This window comes from Triticum dicoccoides, chromosome 1B (assembly GCF_002162155.2).
Source record: "Triticum dicoccoides isolate Atlit2015 ecotype Zavitan chromosome 1B, WEW_v2.0, whole genome shotgun sequence".
In the NCBI taxonomy this organism is placed as follows: Eukaryota; Viridiplantae; Streptophyta; class Magnoliopsida; order Poales; family Poaceae; genus Triticum; species Triticum dicoccoides.
The window spans coordinates 98,050,683-98,064,946 of record NC_041381.1 but is presented as its reverse complement, the minus strand read 5'-3'; the positions used below and the strand labels follow the sequence as shown (position 1 = coordinate 98,064,946).

Sequence of the window (14,264 nt, the reverse complement as noted above, 5' to 3'; positions counted from 1 at the left end):
ACCTGCCGCACCTCGCCGTCGCCGCGCCCTGCCGCCCCGACCTCGCCGCCCGGCCCCTCCCTGCCGCACCTAGCCGTCGCCATCGCCGTCGCTGTCGACCTCGCCGTGAGCAACTTTGTATGATTTTTGTTAGTTTTTTTTGTAGTTTATAGATTCTTTTTGTTAGATTAGATGTGTAGTAATTTAGATATGTAGGTCATAGTATGTTAATTTAGATTGTGTAATTAATTTGTTCATATTGTGTTAGATTTTTTTCTGTTAATAGATTTTTTTGGTGTAATTAATTTGTTCATATTGTGTTAGTTTTTTTCTGTTAATAGATTTTTTTGGTGTAATTAATTTGTTCATATTTAGATTGTGTTAGTAAAAGTATTATAATTGAACTAGCTAGTTAGAAAAATATAATTACTATTTTATTTAGATTTTTTGGTAATATAATTAGTTAGAAAGATATTAGTTAGTTAGAAAAATACTAGTTTATTTTTAGTAAGTATTATATAGTAAGTGCTACTTTGTTTTTAGTAAGTAATACTTTATTTATTTATAGTAAGTGCTTAGTATAGTTTGTATAGTTGATTTAATTAATAAAACTATTTTATTTAACTATATATAAAAGTAGTTTGTAGTAAGTGCTACTTTATTTAACTATATATAGAAGTAGTTTGTAGTAAGTGCTACTTTATTTATTTATAGTAAGTGCTTAGTAGTTGAACTAGATAGTTGATTTAATTAATAAAACTACTTTATTTAACTATATATAGAAGTACGTAGTTCCCGCATCGACGTTGGCGATGCCTATCCCGCATCCTCGTCGTCATCGACTCGGAGGTGGAGGCCTGCTTGATCAGGGCCATGTTCGGGACTGGGCTCCGCCGGGCTGGTATTGGGAGGTGCTACCTTCTGGGGGACGTAGATTGGCGAGGAGGCAGCCCGTTGTTGACCCGATCCTTGTTTGGTGGCGGTCGCGTGGGCCAGTGATGGTGCCGAGGCTTCCGGACACCGCGAAGGTGGTACGTCACCGTGTCAGCGAGGAGGACGAGCACGTCCGTCGCTACATGGTTGCGTTGGAGGGCAGGTTCGACAATACCTGGCAGGTTCTTCAGGGATCTCACTGAAGCTATGATCCTGTGATCGTTCCTTATCTTTGGGTGTCCACCGCCCGCGACGATACCCGTTGGGCGCTACGGTTCTAGCTGTATTAATTAGCGATGCTATATGTATGATAGTATTTGAGGAGTATTCGACGATGTACGGACACAAGAGATGATGTACTTTTGGTTATAATTGAATGCATGCTAATTTGAATACTACTTTATTTTACGATTTGGTTTTGCTTATTGAATGCTCATATTGGAAAAGTACTCCTACTTTGAATGCTAAAATTGAAGAGCACTCTCCATGCAGAAATCTAGGAGCCCCCTCCATCATCCACGCCGTCGTGGGGGTAGCTTCTCCTTTATTCCCGTGTGCTAGACAATTTGTTGTAATAATTCACTCGGGAATGAAAGGAGGAGCTACATACCATCACCGATAGTCAACCCGTGATTAATAATAATGATCTAATTTAGGTTTTTTAGTACATATATTTAATATTTGAATTATGAACTTAGGCCGGAAATGTCGTACTCAGACGATGAAAACCGTCCGGGGGAGTGCGACTGGTGCCACGACGACCAAGGTATGTGCGACAGGTTCATTGAGCTAGACGAAGATCGGCGCTTCAGCATTAAGCTCGAGGAGACCTTCGATGTTCATACGGTACGCAACGACGACAATAGTTTTTTCCGTAATTAAGCACGACTTCAACTATTTTAACGTGTATTTTTCATCTTTTCCAATTCGACTAGCTTATCCCATACTTTGCAAGACGCTATGTCTTGGAGAGGATGGGTTTTGAAGACCATGAAAGTATGGAAACCAAAAAAATTATCCTAAGTACCCATCATGGTATGGATTTTCAAGTAAAGTTGTACAATGCTCAGAGTGTAACCCATTTTGGTTGCAAAAACTGGGAAGCACTTTGCAAGATGTATGGTTTTGATGAGGGTATGCTTGTCACCATGGATCTTGGTGATCCTACAATCGCACAAGAGAGACCTTCGATTTTCGTCCTTGTGGATACACCTCCAATTCTTACCCCATGTGAGCTTAACATAGTTATTAAGTAATTTATATTGTTTATTTCAAAATAGTTGACAACTTATTTCCATTGACAGCTTATTTCCATTCTTCAAAGAATGTGCGGAAGATGGTAGACAGAACCTACTACACCGAAGGCTCCGAATTAACTTATCAGGAGAAAAATCATCTGGTCGCATTTTGTACTGATCTTGAGAATTACAATATCTACAATCAAACTCCTCAACATTATGGTCAATATTGCCACTAGTGCACGTGTTGAACTACGGTAACTACCATGGAGATACCCTGGTAAGATTTTTTACTATTACGACATCCGTGCATCTTTTTGCACACTTCTAAAACTAGTACAACATTGCTAACTACGAAGTTATTACTATGTTTCTCAACAGATAATCCCGAATAATTGTGTGCCTCATCTGATGTATACACACGGTAGCCTTCATGTTTTGAACATACAACCAGGTCTTCCTACGAATCTGAAATGTCCATACCGGGTTTCTAAAAGAAGTGGAGACATGACAATCAAAGAATGGAAAAAATGTATGGACAGTCGTAAGGAGCTTCTTGGAAGCAACCATCAGCGGAGGGCAAGAATTGGAGACAGGATGATCGCCATTCTTCATAATGGAGAGTCAGGGTCTATATTATTTTATGCTATTTTACCTTAGGGTGTTTAGGTCATGTTCTACCTGATATTGATGATCATGTGCTAAGAACAATTATGTAGGGTTGGGTTCGATGACTATGAGGATGATGATCGTATGACTTATTATTAATAACGAGTAAAAATTGTATGATGATGCATGATTAGTAGGACTTGTTATTATATATGATGATGTATGATGCGAGCATGCATGAGTTATTATATCAGTGGGTGAAATGAACATATATAGCAGCAGCGTTGGTAAACCAAGGACGAAGATATAAGAGAGGACACTTCTCTCTATTAGCTAGCTAATAACAACCTAAAAATAACCCCCAAAACCCCTAAAGCAGCCACTTTTCTAAAAAAACATGGACTTTTGGTCCCGGTTGGTGTCACCAACCGGGACCAAAGGCCCCCTGACTGGGCTCGGCGCACAGGGCCACGTGGAGGCACATTGGTCCTGGTTCGTGTTTGAACCGGGACTAATGGGTGGAGGTATTAGTAACGACCCATTAGTCTCGGTTCATGAACCGGGACTAAAGGCCCTTACGAACCGGGACTATTAGGTGTTTTTCTACTAGTGATATCCCGAAGATGTAAATCTATTCCCCTTCCGGTTTTCCACTCTAAATAGTTAAACTTTCAGGTGATTATATTGTGACTTTGTGAGATATAATTATGTAAGTACTTCGTGAAGTTGGTTCGCTTTTGAAATGCCAAGTGTCTTGAATTAGCTTCAACAGGTACGTTGTTTTGAACTATGAAGCCCTCTTACTATGTGGTCAGAAATTAACTTTACATACTTTTGTTAAGCAAGTTTCCTACCCTCTAATATTTGACGAAACACTTCTTCACATTGACTTCCAACGGTAGAAGGGAGAGGGATTTAAATGTTCTGCACTGGATGTATTTTAGTAATACAACTGCAATGTTGTACATTACTATCTTTGTTCAGAGTGCAGAGATTCGGTGTACAGGCTCATCTACATCCGATCAGAAAATAATTCACAACAAATTAAAAAAAAAATCAATTTTTTTCATGGTAGATTGCTTATTGTGTGAGGTCCACTTCAATTTTCGGATCATTTGTACATCTGAGTAGATCTCACCAAAAAGACAAATCGGGTCAGAACTGTACATAAACAGTAAACTTTTTTATAGACCCCAAATTTATTTATTTTGCCAAGAGTTGGTCAGATGTCCAAATAATATGAAAATTGGAGCGGGCCTCACGCATCAAATTATCTACCGTGCAAAAATATGGAATTTTTGAATTTTTTTAGTACTTGTTTTGATATTTTTTCAGCGTGGGTAAGGATGAGCCTGGGCTCAGAATGATATTCGCTTTGTTCACTGTCTTTGAGTAATGCGACTTGCAAATTCCTAGCAATATCCAGTTTTGATCGTGGGATTCACACATGGATATCACTGAAGCTAATAGACTGATATTGCATTTGTTCTGATGGTGCCGTAGTCACTTCATGCAAATATTTGTAGGTAGTTGTGTGATGAGATTGTCACTACTACATTCTTCTATAGTGTCGCCTCATGTTGTAATATGAAAGTGAACGTAATTTATAACTTCATGTTCTATTTGTTTTCGAACTTGCACACTATATTTGTCCTGTTCAATTTTCATTTTCTTTGAGAAAGGTAAACTAATAAACGTATTCGATAGCGAGGAGCTCATGTCTATACTTCTTTGGAGCTATATGACATGGGCAGCGGAAGCCGGGGCAGGTCACAATATATTTATTGCGTTTACTGGGTTTTGAACCCCGAACCTCTTGGTTGTAAGTTTATGCACCTAATCAGTTCATCCATCAGTCTGAATTGATGGAGGGAGGTGGGCCATATATTCAACACTCCCCCTCATGTGTAGGTTATTTTAGTCCTTAGACATGGGATCAATGTAGGCCGTAGAATCGTTTTATTTAATACTGTGTTGGCAGGGTCTTGAACTCAGGACCTCTTGGCTCGGATACCATATTGAATCCATGCTCCACCCACTCATCCAAAAGTCCGAACTATGGAAAAGGACCGGACATTATACTCCAACACATTCAACCTTGATGCGATCTCTAAAAACTCATCAAACATCCGGCAGCAACGCGCATGGCATCTTCTACTCCCTTCGTCCCAAAATATACCAAAAACGCTCTTATATTATACTCCCTCCGTTTCTAAATATATTTTTTTCTAGAGATTTTAACAAGTGACTACATACGAAGCAAAATGAGTGAATCTACACTCTAAAATATGTTTATATACATCCGTATGTGATAGTTCATTTGAAACCTCTAAAAAACAAATACTCCCTCTGTCCGAAAATACTTGTCATCAAAATGGATAAAAATGATGTGTTTAGAACTAAAATACGTCTAGATACACCTTTTTTTGTCTGTTTTAATGACAAGTATTTTCGAACGGAGGGGGTATTTAGGAACGGAGGGAGTAACATGGAGGAAGTAGTTTTTTTTTAAAACACCGTGATGGCAAACGGGGCAAGCAGCAGGTGACGGTTGCCGTCACGTCAGCAGCAGTAGCAAAGCTGAGTTGATTCCCAGTTATTCCCATGCGACGGCAGGGCGGGCGAGCACCACGTGAATGTTGTCGTCGCGTCAGCAGCAGTAGCAAAGCTGAATTGATTCCCATACGACGCTGATTCTCATGCACCTTCAACGTTTTGTGCCGACACTCTCACTCGTGATTCTTTTAATTGCGCCCTCTCCGGCTACGCAGCACACTCTCACTCTCTCAGCTCACTCTCACCCAGCTCCCTTTGGCTAGCTTCTGACATTTGAGCAAAGAGAGAAAACAATTAGCCCGGCCGTAAGTGTGTTGGAAGCTGATTTGTAGTACTAATTTGGAAGCTGATTTGGAAGTTGGTGATATTGAAAAAAAGATAGATCAAGGTAAGTTCTATGTTATGTGTTATTTCTAGTTACATGCACGGTATATTTGTTCCGATCGATTAGACCGGCCATAAGTGTGCTTCCTCTCCTGTTTTAGGCAAAAGTTGATCATTTTGGAGAGTCGTTTGGAGCTTTTGGAGTAGGATTTGCCGTGAGAAGTAAACTAAGAAGTTGAATATAAAGGTACGAGCTATGCAGTACATGCAATTTTTTATATATATAGCACGTTGATTGGAAGACGGCATTTCGTTGCCCAGAGCATCTACTCCCTAGGATTAACAATAAAAATCATAAGAAATAGTAGAAAAAATTCTGAAAGTTTTTGGCAGCAAAGATGAAGAAGTTTTCCAAGGGCTCGCAACATTTCATAGCAAATGGGCATCGCAGGAGCTCCAGACAAAAAACATCAGGGTGTTGAGAATGATTCAAATTTTTTGATTTTGGAGTAACTATATATTTTTCTGTCCTGAGCTCAATCACCATGAAATTTTGCACGCACTAAGAAAATTTATTCATCTTTAATGCGTATAAATTTCAGTTTTTTTACTTTTGTTTACTTTTTACTGTTCAAGCAGGAGCATCTGTGTTCGTGATCAACTAATTAACACGGTGATCAGAAGACGTGTCAATTAGACAAACAACACTTAGATGCGTGAATTAGAGAACCAAATTAAGTCGGCCTGATAGACTTAGAGCTACTACAGGCACAAACACCAAAACTGCTCCCCAAATGCCCGCGGACGCAACAATGGAAAAATGTCCTTTGCATCCATGAACCTCAAATTTTATACGTCAAATCCATACTAGCCATGCAAATTTAAAAAATCTACATAATATGTATATATCTAAATTACTCATCGTCGGAGATGTCAACGATCTCCGATCAGGTGGCGGGTAGATGGGCGCGTGCGGCAGCTCCGGCTCGTTGTTCTCCGCCCTCTCCTGCCAGATGAAGCGCCAGATGGAGGCCTCTCCTGCCGGATGAAGCGCCAGTTGGCCTCCATCGTCATTCTACGAACTATAGAGTATAAACAACTGGCGTCAATTTCCTTCCTGAAAGCATACTTGCTCAACTAGAAATGAAATTGCCAGAAATTATATATATCAAAGTACAATTATTTAATTGAAAAGAAGTTGTAATACTTTACTTTCATACCACTGATTTGTTCTAGTCCAACTAATACTACCATCACTTTTCTCTGACCCAAGTTTCACAGACAACACTATATAACATTCTTTTAGACAGGAGCATCCATGCATGCAGATCTTACTGAAATAAAAAATATAAAGGCATCATTTCATATATGTTACATTGTTACTATAAATAGCCAAGATCAACATTAATCTTCAAAAGGTGATATATTGCAAATTTTACAGCAACAATGGCCACTCTGAATGCACGTTCCACCAAGATTCGTTATTGAATCCTGTAGTTACAAGCAAAGTTGACCTCGGTAATGTTCCTCGGAGGGCTTGTTACTGAATCCTGTAGTTACAAGAAAAGTTGACTCAGTAATGCTGCTGGGAGGGCTTGTGTATGTTGCTGCAAGCTTGCAGGTTGATTACCTTGCATCTTGACTTGAAGGCCGCCAGCACAGAATCTCATTGCTAGATTATGGATAAAATTAGTTGCCCCAGAAATTGGAAAATTGGAGGGCGGTGACGGCGAGTGTACGACTGTACGTGCTGCTGAGGAGCTGGGGGCGGGAGCCAGGCAGTAGATGAAGTCGAGATGCCAGCCAGGCCTACGACCACGCATAGAGGCACGGGAGGCCACAGCCAGCACCACCCTCACCATAGCTCGGCCGGTGACCACTTCGTAGGTTGGCGATGAGCCACTTGACGAACTGGTATGTGAACTGCGCGTCGCACGCTGCCATTGACAGCGGACAATTGCATCAGATTGGAGCCCACCTGCTGGAACGTCTTCTCCAGGGCTGCTGGATCCGCTCCTCCCTGAAACTCTAGGTTTCCGAAGAAAAAGAGAGCAGAGGTGGATCACAGGAGAGCAAGAGGCTGGTGTATATGTCTCTCGCGACAGGTTTTCCCACGGTCGAGCGACGGTTGGCGATTGCTAAAACCTTAATTAGGTGCGACGAAGGCACAGAAGTTATCCGCTGTTTCAGAGGGTCGATCAGAAATTGACAAACCAATAAGCACTAGCCTCGGCCACCATGTTGAATAATCACGTGCCTGCTCAATAAAAGGGGAATGAAAAGGACCAAAGGTAAAATAGATAATGGTCAACGAGGCTATTGCAAATAATGGTGTTGAACTTATGATTTTAGCAATATACCAGCTATTTTCATCTAATATTTGAAATAAAGGGTTCTAATAGTGCCTTGTAGCAAAACCAATTTGAGTTTATATTTTAACTAATTCTAATAAGAGTACAACACATGCAGGGGTATCATATTGGGCAAAAAAGACATTCCTGACAAAAGCAAGGTACAAACTTTACTACAACACTTCTATCCTATTTTTATAACAATGTTCCACGCACCCTTGAATACATTAACCTGATTATCCAAATCAAAATTTATCAAATTTTCAGAAAATTAGAGTAGAAGGCAATAGCAGGTGTGTTATTCCACAATTTGCCTCTAGCACATCTACAGTCTAACTAATAAATGAAAATGCATTACATTATAATGCAAATAATGTATGAAAAAATGAACGCAGGCAAGCTAGGATGAAGCGAAGTTGATCTACAAACAAAACAAAAAATAGAAGCGTCCAAAGTTATTAACCATGATGGGTAACCAGTCGGATATTCATGTCCAATAAGACAATCTACACCATCAGAATGGAAGGTACTGGCTTGCATTCTAGTATATTATTAGGTATTCATTAACAAGAAAATGGCTCATTACATATACCTATAAAAATAATTGGTCGTGAAATAAATATATTACAGGCTGTTCACATGTGTATATACATCCACTGACGTTGTAGCTTGCCAAACAAGGAAAAAGGTAATCACACAATTTTGATATCTTCAAATTACTTTTAGTGTGCTATGCAGATAAAGTTTAACTCCTTTTATTTTCAGGGAATAACAAATGATCATGCTACAACTACAGCAATCAAAGAGCAAGAAAGGTTCTCACTTTAACAACATCATCATGGCTGTTAGTCCCTGCCTGGTATAATGGACTAACAACTACCAAATATATATTTTGTTGCAGCATTTCATTGGGTCCAAATAAAGAAAAACCAATGAAGAAGAAACAGATAGTCCATGGAAATCAAAGCAACAAGCGTGCAAGGTTGGTTCAGAGAAAACAAAATGGTGACATTGAATTTGCTTCGAGTACAACAGTTGACAAACACGCTTTAGAAGCATCAAATTTTGCCAGAGGCTCGACAGATACCGATTTGACTAGAAGAAAAGAAATAAGTAGGTTGAATCGAGCAAATAGGAAGTTACAATTGATGAAAAAAAGAGGTAAATTTCAGAGCTCTCCAAGTGAAGTTTCAAATTTCGGAAAACCAACATGCTTATGTCCATTCTGCAATGCTATAATGTGGCATCAAGAGAGAAGCAAGAACAACACAAACATATCAAGACCAACATTCGGACTTTGTTGCAAGGAAGGCAAAGTCAAATTGCCACCATTGAAAAAACCTCCAGCATACCTTCAGCAGCTACTAATGTCTAATGAAAAGGGAGAATCCTCAAATTACAGAGACAATATCAGGAACTATAATTCAATATTTGCATTTACTTCGATGGCTGGCCAGGTGGACTACGAGATAAACAAAAGAGGGGGTGCACCGTATGTTTTTCGCTTGAATGGCCAAAACTATCATCAAATTGGCACATTGCTACCTAAAGATAATGGAGATAATGGTTGCAGGCCAAAGTTTGCTCAATTGTACATTTATGATACAGAAAATGAGGTCAAAAACAGAATGCAGGCTTCAACCTCAAAGGAAAGGAAAACACAACTAGATGAAGGCATGGTGTCTAGATTATTGGAGATGCTTGATGAGAACAACGAGTTAGTGAAATCATTCCGTATGGCAAGGGATAGATACCAAGAGTCAGATCTCGAAAATGTTAGGTTGCGATTAATTGGTAAAAGGTCCAGTGATGGAAGACAATACAACCTACCAACTGCATCTGAAATAGCTGCACTCATTGTTGGAGAACAGACAGGAGAAAATGTTGGACGGGATATAATAGTAGAAAATAAAGACAAACAACTCCAGAGAATTTCAGAACTACATCCAAGCTTTATGTCTATGCAATACCCATTATTATTCCCATACGGAGAAGACGGATTCAGGCCAGAAATAAAATTAGAAAAAACAAAGGGTGGCGAAGGAAAGAGAAAGCATGTTACCATGATGCAGTATTATGCATATCGCATCCAGCAGCGACTGAACCAGTCAGTAATCTTGCAAACGAGTGGCAAGTTGTTCCTTCAGTTCATTGTAGATGCAGCAACATGCATTGAGCAATGGAGGCTGAATTGGTACAGGATGCATCAAGGGACACTTAGAACAGAGCTATATAGCGGTTTGCAAGACGCAATTGATAATGGTGATACAAGAACTGATCAAGTAGGTAAAAGAATTATACTACCTTCATCGTATAATGGAAGTCCTAGGAATAAACAGCAGTATTACCAGGACGCAATGGCGATATGTCGGTGGGCTGGATATCCAGATCTGTTTATCACTTTCACATGCAACCCAAAGTGGCCAGAAATACAGACCATGTTGGACTTTATACCAGGCCAAAAACCAGAAGATCGTCCAGACATTGTCAACAGAGTGTTCCTTATAAAGCTCAATGAACTGGTAGAAGACATATACAAAAATAAGCGGTTTGGAAAAGCAATAGCAAGTGAGTAAACCCAGTTTCAGCCAATTCCTACATATCATCACAACTAAGTTAATTATGGACATTATCTTCATATCTTGCCTCATTGTTTGAATATTAGAACACATTGTAAATTACTACGCAAACTTAAAATGTGACTAATGAAATTATAATGCTTTGTTGTAGTTGTCTACACCATCGAGTTCCAGAAAAGAGGTCTACCTCATGCACATATACTACTATTTCTGGATCTAGGCGACAAGGATCCTAGCCCCCAAAATATTGACCAGATCATATCAGCAGAGGTACCAGACAAGGATGCTGACCCAGAAGGTTACCTGGCAGTTGAAAATTTCATGATGCACGGGCCATGTGGACAACCGCACTACAAGTCACCATGCATGATCAATGGGAAGTGCTCAAAACATTTCCCTAAGATGTTCTGTGAGGAAACAAGCATCGATGAAGAAGGATTCCCGATATACAGAAGAAGAAATGATGGAAGGACAATAGAAAAAAATGGAGTACAACTAGATAGCAGGTATATTGTTCCATACAACAGGGACCTGATAGTCAAGTACCAGGCCCACATAAACGGGGAATGGTGTAATAAATCAAGATCCATAAAGTATGCATTCAAGTACACCCACAAAGGAGAGGATAGAGCAACCATAATTTTGGGTACTGGAAACAATTATGATGAGATACAAATGTACCTTGATGCACGATACCTATCTGCAGGTGAAGCATCTTGGCGTATATTTGGATTTGAACTTCAGCATCGGCAGCCTTCTGTACAGAGACTGCAATTCCACCTTCAAGATGAACAAATGGTTGTGTTCCCGGACTCAACTGATATTGAGAAAATTGTACATAGAACTGGCATAGAAAAAACAATTTTCACTGAATGGATGACCTCTAATCAATTGTATGAGGAGGCCCGTGATCTGACATATGCAGAATTCCCTACTAAGTGGACGTGGCATGCAAAGAAGAAAAAATGGAAACCAAGGAAAGGCAGGAAACAATCTATTGGGAGGATCTACTATGCCCATCCAGCAAGTGGTGAGAAATATTACCTAAGAATACTGCTAAACTCTGTCAAAGGTTGTAAATCATTTGAGGACATCAGAAAAGTAAATGGTACTATACACCCGACCTATAGATCAGCATGTTACGCCCTTGGATTACTCAATGATGACAAAGAATGGGATGATTGTATTAAGGAAGCATCAATTTGGGCTTCTGCACAACAAATGCGCCAACTTTTCTGCACAATACTCCTTTTTGGCGAGGTCACAGATCCAGGAAAACTATGGAAATCTACATGGGAATTACTCTCGAATGACGTACAACAACATCAGAGGAGAATCTTGAACTTTGATGAACTTCAGCTTCATCCTGAACAAATACAAAACCTCACACTTATAGAGATAGACATGTTGCTAAGGAGAGGTGGAAAGTCATTAAAAGATTATGAAGAAATTCCATTACCAGATAGCAACTCACTACAAGGTCTAGAAAATAGGTTGGTAAGTGAAGAACTTAACTATGACAGAGATTCTCTCCAAATAGAGAAAGTGGCATTACTTAGAAAGTTGAATCCAGAACAGAAACAAGCTTTTGATACAATACTACAATCTGTAAATAGCAAACTAGGCAAATTGATATTTGTCAATGGATATGGTGGGACAGGAAAAACATTTCTTTGGAAGGCAATCACGACATCACTACGATCTGAAGGAAAAATAGTTTTAGCAGTGGCATCCAGTGCAATAGCAGCGCTTCTTATACCTGGGGGAAGAACTGCACATTCAAGATTTCACATCCCACTCAACATCGTTAATGAGTCCACATGTGACATCAAGCAAGGATCTTGTCTTGCAGACCTGCTAAAGAAAACATCATTAATTATATGGGACGAAGCACCAATGGCGAACAGACATTGCTTCGAAGCATTGGACAAGAGCTTGAGAGACATTCTAAGGTTCACAAACGAAAATAGTACAGATAAACCATTTGGAGGGATGACAGTAGTGATGGGAGGTGACTTCAGACAAATCCTGCCTGTAATACCGAAAGGACGAAGATCTCACATTGTTAATGCATCCTTAAAACGTTCTTACTTATGGAAACACTTTGAGGAATTCAAGCTCACTCAGAACATGCGTGTTTCTGCACTAACAGATACTCCAGAAGAACAAAGAAAGACCACAGATTTTGCGGGCTGGATTCTAAATATTGGAGATGGATTAGTTGGAAATAAAGAAGAAGAGGCATGGGTACATATACCTGAAGACTTGCTTCTGCAGAAAGGAGAGAACCAATTTGAAACGATCATCAACAACACCTATCCAAACCTATGGACGAACTACACCAACCGAACATACTTAGAAGAGAGAGCCATCTTATGTCCAAGAAATGACATGGTTGATGAGGTAAATTCTTACATCATGAGTAGAATAGAAGGTGAAGAGGTAACATATCAAAGCTCAGATACAGTATGCAAAGCAATGTCAAATTCGGAAGATGTAGATCATTTGTACCCAACAGAATTCCTGAATAGCTTGAAGTGCCCTGGAATATCAGACCACATACTACGGCTGAAAGTAGGCCTGCCAATTATGCTGCTACGGAATATCAACCAAAGCGAGGGCTTATGCAATGGTACGAGACTAACTATAACACAGCTAGGCAAATGGTTCATAGAAGCTCAAATAATAACAGGGACAAACATTGGAAACAAGGTATATATTCCAAGGATAATTATGTCACCAAGTGACTCGAAATGGCCGTTTGTGTTGAAAAGGAGGCAGTACCCAATATCAGTTTGTTTTGCAATGACGATAAATAAGAGTCAAGGGCAGTCGCTAAAACATGTGGGCCTATATTTACCGAAGCAGGTGTTCACGCATGGCCAACTCTATGTAGCGGTATCAAGAGTCACAAGTAGAGATGGACTTAAAGTTCTAATTTCAGATGAAGAATCCAAGGAAAATAATTCGGCAAAAAATATTGTGTACAAGGAGATCCTTTAGTGCAAGAGATCTTAGAATATTTGTATTTTACTCTATGTAACGTTCTTAAACAGGAATTTCGTACGGTTTTCCGATGAATCAGATATTTCCGGGGACACGCATGGCTATGTTTGAAATTTTGATCTAGCACTAAAATAATATGTGGTCTGTGCATTTGCATAATCAGAATAAAAAAAAAGTAAGAACTAGATGAATCATGAATGTGTACCTTCGGTTTACTTAGTATCTGCAAATTGAAAACTAGGAGGTCTGAAAACTGAATTGAACAAATAATCTTATACCTCGGAAATTAACAAAATTAAAATTAAAAGCAATACACGGTGCAGCCGCCGACTATATCAACGACAACACACAGAATAAGCTGATGCGGATGACCTACCGATTCAGCTCTGGCAATCTCCTTACGACTCCTCTACCACCCATCTCTACACAACACCTACATCACCTCACTGCACATCCACATACAGATCCAAAAGGGAAATAAGACATCCCCTCCAAGCAAGTATATATGCACTACACAGACAGTCTCGGTCAGAAAATTACCCAGCAGCCCGTAGGACCGCAGGAGCACGGCGGCCTCGTCCCGGAGCGGACGACGCTCGGGGCGCAGTGGAGGTAGGGCTCGCCGCTCGCACGCAGGACGTTGGAGGCCGGGAGCTCGGCGTCGGCGGACGACGGCGGACTGGCGGCAG

The 14,264-nt window shown here is 40.0% G+C and overlaps 1 long non-coding RNA gene across 1 annotated transcript; it reads right to left on the bottom strand.

Annotated features, from left to right (window-relative positions):
- Positions 1–10,541: 10,541 nt before the first annotated feature.
- On the bottom strand, positions 10,542–14,247 carry LOC119321553. The gene is made up of 4 exons (XR_005155147.1): positions 14,116–14,247; positions 12,329–14,021; positions 11,251–11,935; positions 10,542–10,976 (listed from the first exon to the last, which is right to left on the bottom strand). It is a non-coding gene; the product is annotated as an uncharacterized LOC119321553 (long non-coding RNA).
- Between the last annotated feature and the right edge of the window lie 17 nt (positions 14,248–14,264).